The sequence below is a fragment of the Carcharhinus amblyrhynchos genome, chromosome 8, assembly GCF_965287045.1.
Source record: "Carcharhinus amblyrhynchos chromosome 8, sCarAmb.v2.hapA, whole genome shotgun sequence".
Classification (NCBI taxonomy): Eukaryota; Metazoa; Chordata; class Chondrichthyes; order Carcharhiniformes; family Carcharhinidae; genus Carcharhinus; species Carcharhinus amblyrhynchos.
The window spans coordinates 49,157,607-49,171,341 of record NC_137331.1 but is presented as its reverse complement, the minus strand read 5'-3'; positions in this window follow the sequence as shown (position 1 = coordinate 49,171,341).

The window sequence follows — 13,735 nt, the reverse complement described above, 5'->3', positions numbered from 1 at the left end:
AGGTGCATTGACCCGAAAAGGCACAGGAGTGTGGCGACTAGAAGAATTTCATAGTAACTTCACTGTAGTGTGAATGTAAGCCTTACTTGTGACTAATAAATACATATTACATTACGCAGAGGCCATCAGATGTCCCCTCAGATGCTCCTTGATTCTTTCTTCTTCTTACTGAACTCAACAGAGAAGGTTTCTATGATCTGAGTTTTTGATACAGGTGTATCATCGTGTACTCGAACATTGTACGTTTCAGTAGTTCCCAACAGCTTTAATAGTAATCTCCTGAGATCTTAATAACGTAATTACTTATTCTGACAGCAACTTGTATTTTTGTGCATTGTATTCAATTCTATGTTAGTCTGTATTGTATTTTACTTTGAGCATTAGTTAACAGTTGGGGTTTCAGTCAGCAACCATTGTTAACTTGTGCAAAAAATAACAGCACTGAGAAATAAAACTTGCTGAGGCTCACTCAATGACTCGCATTACAAATTGTGATCTCTCAGTGCCAAGAACCAAATGGTTGGGATAAGATCTTGGCAACTGAAGAAACACTAATCTCGCGTGCATCGAAAGCTGGCAGCGCAATCAGAAATCACAATATTTTCCAACACTGGAAGAGCATAACATTCCAGAAGGTGTGTGTAACAAAAACATAACTTTTATCTCTGCTAGAAATCTTTGACTTACATTGTGTAGAGAAATAGCATTTAATGGGTTAATACCCAAGATTCCACAAAACATTTTGTCAGCACAAGACCTGCAGTTGGACACAACTAAGTCTTCTGGGATAAGATTTCAAGGGCTTTTTGTGATCCACACAACAGTTGTCTGAAATGGTAATTGGGTAATCAACCTTGGGCTGTTATTTGGAAAGATAAACACCTTCATCATTGTCAAACATTCAACATTAATAAATGGCAATTTGCTTTAACGTATTTCTGAGAGATGCAGGTGTTGACTGCGCTTGTTTCAGAATAGCTGTGGGGTGGTTGAAAGTCACCTGTCGAAAGATCAAAGGATAGGCTCTGACCTGAAGCAATAGCTTGAACACACAAAGTAGTTAAAATTGCTGAAAGGTGAACTGGGTCACTAGTGGCTTCAATGATTGACACATCTGTGGTCAGAGATTTCCTTTAACCAAATTTTTTTGGCAGTCCACAGTCAGTTTCAATAAATGAATTTTGAAACAAACTGCCACAAGGCTACAGTTATGGATAGAATTAACTGTTCCCAACTTTACAGCTATCCAGAGGAATGTGTCCTCCAATTCTGATTTCTTAACCAACCCTGATATTAATTGCTCTAACATTGGTGACAGTGCCTTCAGGTGCCAATCTGGAATTCCCTCCAAAAACTTTTCTTTCCTTCTTGTAAAGTACCTTGAGGTGCTATATAAATACAAATTGTTGTGATCCCAGAAAAGCTATCCTGCTATGTGAATGATTGTGGGCAATGAAGCAAATGTTGAAAGAACAAGGCTCCCTGAACATTCCCATCCTCAAGGATGCTGAAGTCGAGGTCTTGAGCACAAAAGTCAAAGGCTTTCTGTCATGGGATGTGGGCAGTGAACATAAGAACATAAGAACATAAGAAATAGGAGCAGGAGTAGGCCATCTGGCCCTTCGAGCCTGCCCCGCCATTCAATAAGATCATGGCTGATCTGTCGTGGCTCAGTTCCACTTTCCCGCCCTCTCCCCATAACCCTTAATCCCCTCTCTTATCAAAAACCCATCAACCCGCTTCTTAAAAATATTTAGCGAGGCAGCCTCCACCACTTCAACGGGCAGAGAATTCCAGAGATTCACCACCCTTTGAGTGAAGAAGTTCCTCCTCAACTCCGTTCTGAACCGCCCCCCCTTTATCTTGAGGCTGTGCCCCCTAGTCCTACTGTCTTTTTTGAGCGGGAAGAGTCTTTCCACCTCTATCCTATCCATCCCATTCATCATCTTATACGTCTCAATGAGATCTCCCCTCATTCTTCTAAACTCTAACGAGTACAAGCCTAGTTTATTCAGCCTCTCCTCATAGCTCAACCCCCTCAACTCCGGTATCAGCCTAGTAAACCTCCTCTGCACTCCCTCCAAGGCCAAAATATCCTTGCGCAGGTGCGGCGCCCAAAACTGCACACAGTACTCCAGCTGCGGCCTCACCAATGCCCTATACAGCTGCAGCAAGACCTCCCTACTTTTATATTCAATCCCCCTCGCTATGAAGGCCAGCATCCCATTCGCCTTCCTGACCACCTGCTGCACCTGCAGGCTGGGTTTTTGCGACTCATGCACAAGGACCCCGAGGTCCCTCTGCACCGTCGCCTGCTGCAGTTTTTCGCCCCGTAAGTAATAGTCCTTCCTACCATTCTTCCTACCAAAGTGGACCACCTCACACTTGCCAACATTAAATTCCATTTGCCATTTCCTGGCCCATTCGCCCAGCCCAGTGCAGGCGAGGCCCAGCATTTGTTGCCCATCCTTAATTGCCCTTGAACTGAATCATTTGCTAAGGCTTTGTAGACGGCAATTAAGAGTCAATCATATTACTGTAGGTCTGGAGTCACACATGGGCAAGACCAGGTAAGGATGGCAGATTTCCTTCCCGAAAGCACATTGGTGAACCAGATGAGTTTTTTGACAAAAGATCAGTGATGGTTTTCATGGTCACCATTATCGAGGTTAGCCTTTTAATTCCAGATTTATTTCTTGAATTTAAATTCCACCAGCTGCCACAATGGGATTTGAACCCATGTCTGCACAGAATTAACCTGGTGCCCTGGATTACTACTCCAGTGATATTATCACTACACCACTGTCTCCATGTAAAGTACTAACAGCCTTTTTCAACTGGAAGGATAATGCTTTTCAGCTCCTCCTTAGTTTGCCAGCCTGCAGATGGTTGTGATTCTTGAAGGCCAATCACCTCAGCCTCAGGACATCACTGTAGGAATTTCTCAAAGCAGTATTCTAGGCCCAATTGTCTTCAGCTGTTTCGTCAATAAAATTTGCTTGTAAGATCAGATGTGTGGCTATTTGTTGATAAATGCCCAATGTTCAGTTCCAATTCACCTTGCCTTGGAAAATGGAGCAGCCCATGCCCCATGCAGTCAGACTTAGATAGCATTCAGCTGATAAGCAGCAAGTAACATTCATGCCATAAAAATGCCAGGCAATGAGCAAAGCCAACTAGAGAGAATCTACCCACCTTTCCTCTTTTAATCTATATCCTGGGGCCACTATTGATCAGAAACTCAACTGGTGCAATCATGCTACAGTTACTAAAACTGGTCAGAGTTTGCTGCGATCAGTTAACCTCCAGGTTCCACAAAAACTATCCACAAGGTACACATTAGGGGTGTGATGGGATACTCCCCTTTTATCTGGATAGATGCAGTTGCATCAACCCTCAAATAGTTCAAACTAATCCAGGACAAAGCAGTTGTTTGATCATGTTTTGTGCATTGCACTGAGCAAGACTAATACTTGCTTAAATGCAGGCAACCGTAATTGAAGTAAATTCACTTACATCTCCCCAGCAAAGAAGGCAATGTAACAAAATGCTTAGATCTTGCAGTACACTATACTTCCTACCCGCTAAAGAAAAACTTGTAAAGTATAGAATGGTAACTGTACATAGTTGCCAGAAAACAATATGAATAATCCAACATCAACAATGCCTAAAAATTTAACAGGTTAGGTTGCTTACTTGGTTTACCGTAATCACAAGCAAAACATATGTGAGTAATTTACATGTTACAAAAGTGGATTTTGCCTTAACATCAGTATGGGTTTAACAAAAATGTCAGGGGCAATTTTCCCAGGTCGAGCAGTGCAGTGGGCTGGGAGACTCAAGCGGAGGCTGCGTAGCAGGCTTCCTGCTGGGCGCCATGGCCCCTGCATGACTCAGGCTGCCGGATTTCTGGCAGTGTCAACTCCATGTAGAAATCAGCGCAGAGCTGTATAAATTATGCTAATTATGATTTACAAATAATTAGCAGGCCTGGGACTGAAGTCTCCAGGCCTGCTAGCATCTAACTCCTGCCCCCACCACCACCAGGCATGTTTCACTCTAGCAGGGTTTACAACAGCTCCCCACTGGCAGGGAGCTAGTGGCCCAACTCTGCTGGAGTTAAGGGAGGCCACAGCAGCTCCCCAGGAGGTTGGGAGTAAGGGGGGATGCCTCTTGAACATTGTCAGCTTGGCAGTGCCAGTCTGGCCCCTGGCACTGCCCAAGGGGTAAAGTGGTAATGCCCAGGGGCACCTTGGCACTGCTCGTTTGGCATTGAGCCAGAGGGGGCCAGGACTACTTGGGGGCAGAGCCCCTGGGGAGAGATCAGTGGGCATGGAGGGGTCCCGCTGCCACTCTGCAGTTGGTATTGGTAAAAAGTCTGACTAACCCCAAAAGCTTGTGGGTTTACTATCAAATAAATCGGTTGGACTTAAACCTGGTGTTGTCAGACTTTTTACTGTGTTTACCCCAGTCCAACGCCGGCATATCCACATCGTTGGTATTGGTTACAGAGGGAGGGATGCCAGCATTCGGGGCTGCCTGTGGCTGGGAGTGGACGAGGCTACTGGGGTGGTTGGGGCTGCGTGAGATTGTGGGGGAGTCGAGGAAGACCCGGTACTCCAGCAATCAAGGAATGGGGGAATCGCACAGGCAGCAATGGGGGCACTGCAGGGCTGGCCAGTGATTGAGCTGGCTGGCGATCAGGAAGCCGGCAGTGTAGGGCTACTGCACATGCGCCAATTTCAGCGCTGACAGACTATGCTGCTAGCCTTTCCAGAGAAAATTGGCCCAATCCACTAATTTTTAATGAGATTCACACTAGTGCACTCTGCAGTGCACGGTGTGTTGGAAATTCAGTTTGAAAATCCTGCTGAAAAAAACAGTGGGATTTACTCCAGGTTTTACATGAATTCGGCATTTAGAATGTTTTTGGGAGAACTCCACCCATTATCATTTGACAAGAAGTAAAGAAAAGAACAACTTATTTCTTATTCCTCCCTACATATTTGCAAATAAGCTATCCAGCTTCTTTTTATCTCTGGGTATCTCCTTCCATTTCCAATAGCATGATTCTCGTCTCTCAATATCTCTGTGTCAGAGCTGAACTTTGACTACCATTCCATTTAATGGTTGGGTCTGTGACATTAATTGATTTGTTTTAATCACTTCACTCTACTGGTGGATTTTGTAATATTAGCAAATTTCCAGTTTCTTTTTGACTTTTCTTTCCCACATTCACTTCAGGCTGTAGGATGAATTTGGTTTATAGGGGTTTGTCCTGCTCTTCCTTTGTCAGATTGCCTCTTTCAAGGAGATGGTGTACAATCATACTGACTGAATCTCCCCCCAATCTTCAATAGATGTGTGAATGTATCTAATTTCTTTACAACTCCAATCGCATACTTCTCCTTATTATCTCACTGGTTTTTACCACCATCTTCTGACCTGCATTGAACTCTCTAAGTTTCTTGCCTTGTGCATCATGACTCACCATCATTTTGTCTAGTTTTTCTCTTTAATACTGTCACTAGGCTTAACTAAACTAAATGTTATCTGAGGAGCATGTTCAAATACTAACTCATAATGTTATAGACAATGGGGTTAGCCTGTAAGAGAAAAGAAAATTTTCTACCTTGGGCAGGATTTTACAGCCTCGCTAGTCTCCAAACTGTAAAATTCAGCCTGAGGTCAACGGACATTTCCTTGGTCTATGCCTCGCCTGTTTCAATTCCTGTGGTGGGCAGGATGGTAAAATTCCAGCCCTAGTGACAAAGAGAAAAGAGATAAAATACTGCCTAGCTTGACAATTAGCAAATGCCTCAGCAAAGACCTCTTCACAATCTGGACACTTCTTTCTGCAGCTCCATTTGATGCTGGGTGATATGGTGGTGTGTTTGACTCCATTCTTACTCAGATATATTTCAGACTCTTCTGCTCCAAACTATGGGACATTATCAGACATCTGGCAACCCATAAATTGCAAACAGACTTCTCAATACTTTGGTAGTCTTGGTTCTTGGGGCATTGGGCACAGACGTAATGGCCGGACTTGTTTGACTGTTCATGCCAGTGGGATTTTCCCATCCTGTTGCAGTGAATGGAGACTTAGCTGGTCACCAAAATCTCTGTCTTCACTGCAGCAGGAGTGTGGCACCCAACATTCATCCACTTGATAGAATTGCTTGATCGACGAGCGGGACTGATGGTGGACAAGTCCCCAGGACCGGATGGAATGCATCCCAGGGTTCTGAAGGAAATGGCAGAGGTGATAGCAGATGCCTTAGTGATTATTTACCAAACTTCGCTGGATTCCAGGGAAGTGCCAGAAGATTGGAAAATGGCTAATGTTACGCTGCTGTTTAAAAAAGGTAGCAGGCAAAAGGCAGGGAATTATAGGTCGGTTAGTTTAACGTCTGTTGTTGGAAAAATGCTGGAATCCGTCATCAAAGAAGAAATAACGAGGCACCTAGAGAAGAATTGTTTGATAGAGCAGACGCAGCACGGATTCGTTAAGGGGAAGTCGTGTTTGACAAATTTATTGGAATTCCATGAGGATGTGATTAGTGCAGTAGACAGAGGGGAACCTGTGGATGTGGTGTTTCTCGATTTTCAGAAGGCGTTTGATAAGGTGCTGCACAAAAGGTTGCTTCAGAAGGTTAGGGGGCGTGGAGTTAGGGGTAAGGTGTTAGCGTGGATAGAGGATTGGCTGTCTAATAGGAGGCAGAGAGTTGGTATCAATGGGTGCTGTTCTGATTGGCGGTTGGTGACTAGTGGAGTGCCGCAGGGATCGGTGCTGGGGCCTCAGCTATTTACCATTTATATAGATGATCTGGAGGAGGGGGCTGAGTGTAGGGTGTCGAAATTTGCTGATGACACAAAGATGAGTGGAAAAGCAAATTGTGCGGAGGGTGTGGAAAGTCTGCAGAGGGATCTAGACAGGCTGAGCGAGTGGGCGAGGAACAAAAGAACATAAGAAATAGGAGCAGGAGTAGGCCATCTAGCCCCTTGAGCCTGCCCTGCCATTCAATAAGATCATGGCTGATCTGTCGTGTCTCAGTCCCACATTCCCACCCTCTCCCCATAACCCTTAATCCCCTTGCCTATCAAAAACCTATCAACCTGCATCTTAAAAATATTTAGCGAGGCAGCCTCCACCACTTCAACGGGCAGAGAATTCCAGAGATTCACCACCCTTTGAGTGAAGAAGTTCCTCCTCAACTCCGTTCTAAACCGCCCCGCCTTTATCTTGAGGCTGTGCCCTCTAGTCCTACTGTCCTTTCTGAGCTGGAAGAGCCTCTCCACCTCTATCGTATCCATCCCATTCATCATCTTATATGTCTCAATGCGATCTCCCCTCATTCTTCTAAACTCTAACGAGTACAAGCCTAGTTTATTCAGCCTCTCCTCATAGTTCAACCCCCTCAACTCCGGTATCAGCCTAGTAAACCTCCTCTGCACTCCCTCCAAGGCCAAAATATCCTTGCGTAAGTGCGGCGACCCAAAACTGCACACAGTACTCCAGCTGCGGCCTCACCAATGCCCTATACAGCTGCAGCAAGACCTCCCTACTTTTATATTCAATCCCCCTCGCTATGAAGGCCAGCATCCCATTCGCCTTCCTGACCACCTGCTGCACCTGCAAGCTGGGTTTTTGCGACTCATGCACAAGGACCCCGAGGTCCCTCTGCATCATCGCATGCTGCAGTTTTTCACCATGTAAGTAATAGTCCTTCCTACCATTATTCCTACCAAAGTGGACAACCTCACATTTGCCAACATTAAATTCCATTTGCCAGTTCCTGGCCCATTCGCCCAGCCTATCTAGATCCTTCTGCAGACTCTCCACACCCTCCGCACAATTTGCCGTTCCACCAATCTTGCTGTCATCAGCAAATTTTGACACCATACACTCGGTTCCCTCCTCCAGATCATCTATATAAATGGTAAATAGCTGAGGCCCCAGCACCGACCCCTGGGGCACTCCACTAGTCACCAACCGCCAATCCGAATAGCACCCATTGACCCCCACTCTCTGCCTCCTGGAGGACCTGGCAGATGGAGTATAATGTTAGCAAGTGTGAGGTTATCCACTTTGGCAGAAATAATTGTAGGAGGGATTACTATTTAAAGGGCGAAAAGCTGCAGCACGCTACGGTGCAGAGGGACCTGGGGGTCCTTGTGCATGAGTCGCAAAAACCCAGTCTGCAGGTGCAGCAGGAGATCAAGAAGGTGAATGGGATGCTGGCGTTTATAGCGAGGGGGATAGAATATAAAAGCAGGGAGGTCTTGCTGCGACTGTACAGGGCACTGGTGAGGCCGCAGCTGGAGTACTGTGTGCAGTTTTGGTCGCCGCACTTGCACAAGGATATTTTAGCCTTGGAGGGAGTGCAGAGGAGGTTCACTAGGCTAATACAGGAGATGAAGGGGTTGGACTATGAAGAGAGACTAAATAGACTGGGTCTGTACTCGTTGGCGTTTAGAAGGATGAGGGGGGATCTTATAGAGACGTATAAGATAATGAAGAGGATGGATAGGGTAGAGGTAGAGAGATTCTTCCCGCTCAGAAAGGACAGTAGGACAAGAGGGCACAGCCTCAAGATAGAGGGGAGGCAGTTTAGAACGGAGTTGAGGAGGAACTTCTTCACTCAAAGGGTGGTGAATCTCTGGAATTCTCTGTCCGTTGATGTAGTGGAGGCTACCTTGCTAAATATATTTAAGTCATGGGTAGATAGGTTTTTGGTAGGCAAGGGAATTAAGGATTATGGGGAGAAAGCGGGAAAGTGGAACTGAGCCACTTCAGATCAGCCATGATCTTATTGAATAGCGGGGCAGGCTCGAAGGGCTAGATGGCCTACTCCTGCTCCTACTTCTTATGTTCTTATGTTTAATTATTGGCAAAAACAGAACACTATTTCCCTCCTGTTTCAAAGAAATTGACATTTACTCATTCCCATAGTTCTTGGGTTTGACCATGGAATGAAAGGATCCTTGGTTGGATCATTTCTGATTCTGAGACACATTTCACAACTCTTTAATATCAGTATCTACCTTTGGATACCAAAAATAGCTTCTTACTACTGCTTTCATATGCTTTGATGTAGTGCTGCCGGAGCATACTCTAGCAGTGCGCTTCTACCTCCAACCATGGCCCAGGCAGCAGAGTGCAGGGAATGTGTGTCATTCCTGATACATCTAATTTACTGTTTGCTTTTACTCTCCACAAATCCAAATGGACCTGTCTGCCTTCTGAACATTCACAATGAGTATGACCTAGTCCATGCTTTTCACCTTTTTAATTACCCCTGTTCTTTCTATTCTATTCAGGTCTTTACTTATTGTTTTTAATTGTGCACAAGTAACTGGCCTAGCCTTGCAAAATGTCAGCTGTATATTGTCCTTTAATTTGACTTTGACCTTGCAATGCCTAATTTTATCAATTGGGTTTAATTGCTCAAAGGCCACTTGACGCCCTCTCAACACTTCCTCAATGTCAGACGTATTTTTTTCTGATTCCTATCGAAATAATTCAGATCAGTTTAACTGTACCTTCTTAAGCCAATCCCTTCCCAGAGGAGAAATGTTGTTCCCTCCTAATATTATCAATGGCAAGTAATGGGATGTACCATCATATTCCACTCTAATGACTTGTCCTAACACTGGAATGATGTTATTGGGATAACTGGTCTGTTTTGCATAAGGGAATATGACTCAGTGATTTCTCTTGTACTTGCTTTCTGGGGTAACAGACATAGCTGTAGCCAAGTCAACAATGAAAGTAAGTTGTGAATCTATGACCTTCATTTTTACTGTGGGCACTGTCACAAACCCAGGTGTCCCGACTGGGAACACTGGTTCATGGTGGTGTATAATTTTGTTTATGGGAATGGTGTGAGGAGTCACTTGGAAGACCCATGGTAGAAAGAATCCAGGCTAGTCATTATACAATACTTACTAAAGACTATAAAGACATATATACACAAACCGGACTATAATCATTTAAGCAAGTTGAATATGGGAATTACTAAACATACCCACACAGCTTGGATAGACATGACCCTTTGTGATTCAAAGTATATTTAAGAGATCTGAACTCTTTCAGGACTTCCCACTTCCCAAACAACATCCACTTCAATTGATCTCTAAGTAAAGGCCATCTTATAGTTACCACGCTGTACATGATTGAGGATTTATTCCAGGAAATGACTCTTCTTGATTCAGTGACAATATGGTTTTAATTGCCTCCATGAAGGTTTCTGCACTCTGGCTTCTTGTCTGCTAGCTAGAACTGATTTCCAAGCTGCTAGGTGGAAACTGTCCCCTGCTTCCTCAAGTGTTGGCAATTATACTATTTTTCCCTTTGATTGTTTTCTCTGTGTATTTGCTGTCTGTCCCCTCAGCTTCTTTGGCTCAAAAAAAAACATATACATGCCTCCCCTTGATGGTTCAATTGTCAAACTAAGGTGTTTCCTATTAGCATGATGATGTGTTCTTCTGGTCTGTCTAAAGCCTGCTCATATCATTACTGGGAGACTCACATTCTGTGAAATGCCTTTTGAAATGCTTATGGCTTCTGTTAGTTTTGTTACATCTTTGGTATTGCTTGTTACTGGGTATATTAATGACAATACTGGAATTTATCTTCAGCCCTTTTACTGTGCTGTTTTTCTTGCTCTCTGATTGACTCTACTCTTGGTCTTCCTGCTCAAAAACATTATCTTCTATTTCTCAATCTATCATATGTGCAATTGAGGATTTCTAAACTCCTGAACTAGCTTTGAATCTACCCTGACCTCAACATGGTACATGGCTGTGACCTGAAGCATTACCATTTCCTCTATGCCTGCATGTTGTCTGGGTATGACCAACTTTCCCACAGTTTCCCTGAACTCAGGAGAAATTAAATAATTTGTGGCTGCTCTGTGGCCTGGATCTCACTGAAATCCAGTGGATCTCTGTCGGCTCAAAAAAAGAACTACCTTGTAATTTTCAACTGTCACTGTTGCTATTTCTACGGTTGTGTCTTCATCGCAGGCTTCCTTCCACACCATCCGTTGCTCAAAAGCTTGGCCTGGATTTTGCTGTTTTTTAGGCCTCCAACAAATGTGTCTCTAAGGTTGTTTTCTAAGGTGATGCCGTACCCATGGTGAAGACAGTTTCTTTAATTTGAGACTAATCTGCAACAGTCTCACATGGAAACTGCTTCCTTTCATAGAATGCAACTTTCAGTGCAATCTCATCCTTAGTAAAGCAATAACACGCATTCAGCATCTTATTAACTTCAGAATAATCCATAGTAATGGGTTCTCGGGGTAATCTTGTTTAGACGCCACCTCAAATGTACCTGGCCCCATCATGGTGAGGAAAGCATTTACTTTACCTTCATCTCCTATTTCATTTGCTTTCAGCCAACTTGTAACCATTGTTCATAATTATGCAAGTGCTCTTTGTTAGGTTGAATTCCCCCATTGTCCCAAAAATGCCTTCAGCGCAATTTTTCAATGATGTATTGTGTTGACTCAATTTCTATCTGAATACAATGTGCATATATTGTTTTCAATTTGTTCAATTTTCTTCAAAGTCAACTTATGGCCAGAATTCTCTGGCTGTTCATGCCCCGCTGCCATTGAAGCAAGGATGGAGAATTTGGTGCTCAGTCTGTTTTGGCCTATAAGTTCCGACAATGTATCACAGTGTTCTTCAACTCTTATTCTTTTCAAATTAAATGTAAAGAAGAATTCCATCCAGGCCTCATCATCATCTCTTTGTTCCATATTGCATTGAGTAAGACTAACTTATGCTTAACTGCAGGCAGCCATTATTGAACTAACTTGATTTACACCTCCCCAGCAGAGAAGGCAATATAACGAACTGCTCAGATTTTGCAATATATTACAATAATCGTTGCCTCATCACTAGTCTAAAATGCACAACCGGTGACCATGGTTGTAATTAATGCACACCATATAGAAAGAGACGCCATAGCAAATTGCTCATCTTTCTTCACAGCAATTTCATAATCTATGATCCATATCACCAAATGAACAAGTGCAGCAAATGTACCGGAACAGCATCACTATCAAGTATTGATGGTTGATTATCTTGTTAAAGCGATGCAGATGATGGGCATTGTTTTACTAAGGACAAGGGGCAAATATAAAGAGAGTCAGCCAGGATAGTGGATTGCTAGTTGGTTGGCAGAGACCTGTAATATTGCATTCTGTGAATAAATCTATCAATTAAAAGAACTATGTCTTGCTTTGTTCTTCATTTTGGGGGACTTGGTGGTGTAATGGTAATGTCACTGGACGAGCAATCCAGAGGCCCAGACAAATGCTTTAGGAACATGGATTCAAATCCCAACTCTGCAGATAATGGAATTTAAATTCAATTAGTAAAATCTGGAAATTAAAAGCTAATCTCCATAATTGTGGAACTGAAACCATTGTCAATTGTCATAAAAATCTATCAGCTTTACTAATGCCTTTTAGGGAAGGAAATCCCCCATCTAATTTGGTCTCCTGGCATACCAGTGTGATTGACTGTTGAATGTCCTCTGCAATGGCCTTGCAAACTACTCAATTCCGAGGCAACAAATGTCAGTGAAGCCATATAACATGAAAGAATAAATAAGGAAATCTGGCTTGGATCCATTTAACACATACTTCCCTCCAAGTCACATTCCATGCTGACTTGCCCATACATCATTATTCCTGAGTTAGAATCCTGGAACTCTCTATGTAACATCACTACAGCCATACCTTCGTCACAAAGACTGTACTAGTTCAGAAGGCCCACTGGGTCTTCTCAAAAGCCATTGGGAGGCAATAAATGATGACTTCTAGAGATGCCCACATTCTGAGAAGAAGCAATAAGAAATCATGCCTTTGGATCTCCTGGAATTTTGGACACTTAGGGCCCTATTTCATCACTTTAATTCAAAATTCTGGGTGGACTTGAAACTGCGAGTATTTCAGATCCGACTTTTAAACCCATTCTCAGGCACCCCTCTACGCGCTCTGCCTGCAAAAATATCTGCGATTCTGAATTGTGCTGCAGAAGCCTATGAGCAGGGCTTAACGCGCTCAAAACCCTGCAGCTCCTATCGGGGCCTCCAACTGTGCATGAGCAGTAAAAAATAATGATAGAATAACACTCCCCTGCCATATTCCTCCCAGGCCATGCGTCCCCCACAGACATTGTCCCACCCCCACAACATTACTGACCCTCTTATTCCCTCCCACACTTCCGCCATTCAGATACAACTATAGAAATAGTGACAATGACAGCTGCAAATTACAAGGTAGTTCTTTTGATGAGTTACAATATTCCGGGAACTGCCATGATACTTTGACAGTCCAGTGTCTGACCAAGGACAAGAGTCAGAATGACTGTGGGTGACAAAGGATACCCAGATACCTAAAACATGAGGGACATGACACTTCTTCATAAGACCACAGCATTGCAGAGCAGCATTACAAAGAAGTACAAATGAGCAAAATGATAAAAACCAAGCAAGTCATTGAAATTTTCAAGTATGGGGTCTGGATAGGTCAAAGTGCCCCTGCATTGCATTGACTAACTTGCTTGAATCACTTACAAAGTATGGAATGGTTTACAGATACTACTGAGGGCTATACTTTCTCTAAACCGACCCCTTAAATATTGGTATTCAGCAGGGCTATGGACGCCATTGAGGTGATTACATTCTATGGGTTTGGGAGTGGAAGGAGGAGGG